We start from the raw sequence: 1,420 nt of genomic DNA on the forward strand, positions 1-1,420 counted from the left end.
CACACCTGGTGACTTTCTCTTTCTGAAATTCCCCTTCACTTACCAACCTCTCTGGCAAACCCACACTCTGTGCTCTGGAACCTCAAGTCTGTTAGGCTGAGGACAAAGTGAGCAGGACCCCAAACCTCACCTCCCTGGATCTTTTAGATTGTTTAGCCTCCTGCACTCAGACTGTGCTGACACATCCATCCACAGTGTGGGGTCAGGTCTCAGGAATAACATCATCTACAGCACAAAAAACAGCTTCATGGAGATGCACTGTATGGCCCAGCATCGACACATCCAGGGAGGAGCCCCAGAGACATGCTACCTGGAGTTCGATCTCAGAGCCACGAAAAATGAATCTGCTGGCAAGAAATGGATCCCAAGGGGCTCATAGATCCTGTCCTAAGAAGAGGCTGTTCATTAGGACCAGATGCGGGTTATCCTGGCACAGTTCTCCAGATCCTGGAGCACTGGGGACTCCGTCCTCCATCTCCTCCTGTGGGTCCATCACACTCTGGCCCCTTCCTGCGTCTAACTTCACATCAGGGCTGACTCTCCTGCTAAAGTGGTCACCAACTCCTGAGGATCTAAAGACTTTCCAAGGGTCTGAGGCTTTGAGAATGGCTGACCTATATTTCACAGCATGTTCTCAGCTTGCTCACCTCTCCACACGTGGATACTATCTCCTGACGATACAGATTCCTTCTGGATAATCAATGGAAGGGTCAACAGGAGGCTGATGCCAAAGGATCCAACTCAGGGTCTGACTACAAGGCATTCATGTAATTCAATCTCATATCATTGTCAAGAACTTAAAGTGATGACTACTTTTCCATGTCTGCACCCCACTCGTGCCTGGTGCACTCTTCCTGTCTCCCTGAGTCCAAATTTCCCTCAGACTTGTTGGGTATGGTGACAGGGAAAACAGAATTTGAGTATCTGTAACCTAGGAGTCCCCTGTGCCTTCTACCAAGCCCGTGAACATCACTACCTGCTCCTAGCCAGGCCTTGTTGCTCATTCTCTGTGCCATGAAATGTGAGAAAAGGCAGAGTCTCTCTCTCTTTTGAGATCACCCTCTGAGGGGATCCTGACTCCCAGGCCTTGGGAGACGCCCTCCATTAAAGGCGTGGCTCTCAGACCCTCACCGGCTCACTCTCCCCACTTCAACCCCATGACTTCTCGCACTTGTCCATCCTCTCTGGTTCTTTGTCTGGGATGATATTTAGTAGCTGTCAATATTTTAGTCCTAATTCTTATGAATCCATTAAATCCTCTATTAAATCCACTGAGTCCTTAACAAAAGGACTTCGTCAGGCCTGAGGCAGACTGGGAACACGCCCTGAGGGTTTCTTAGGCCAGAAATGGAGGAAGAACCGCTATAAAGAATGAGAGTCCCATTCACAGTCATGTTCTTTCCATCTCAATCCGCAGATG

The 1,420-nt window shown here is 49.2% G+C and overlaps 1 pseudogene; it reads left to right on the plus strand.

Annotated features, from left to right (window-relative positions):
- Nucleotides 1-1,420, plus strand: part of LOC105309216 — a 14,952-nt pseudogene that overhangs the window by 13,121 nt on the left and 411 nt on the right.

This window comes from Pteropus vampyrus, unplaced genomic scaffold (assembly GCF_000151845.1).
Source record: "Pteropus vampyrus isolate Shadow unplaced genomic scaffold, Pvam_2.0 Scaffold691, whole genome shotgun sequence".
NCBI lineage: Eukaryota > Metazoa > Chordata > Mammalia > Chiroptera > Pteropodidae > Pteropus > Pteropus vampyrus.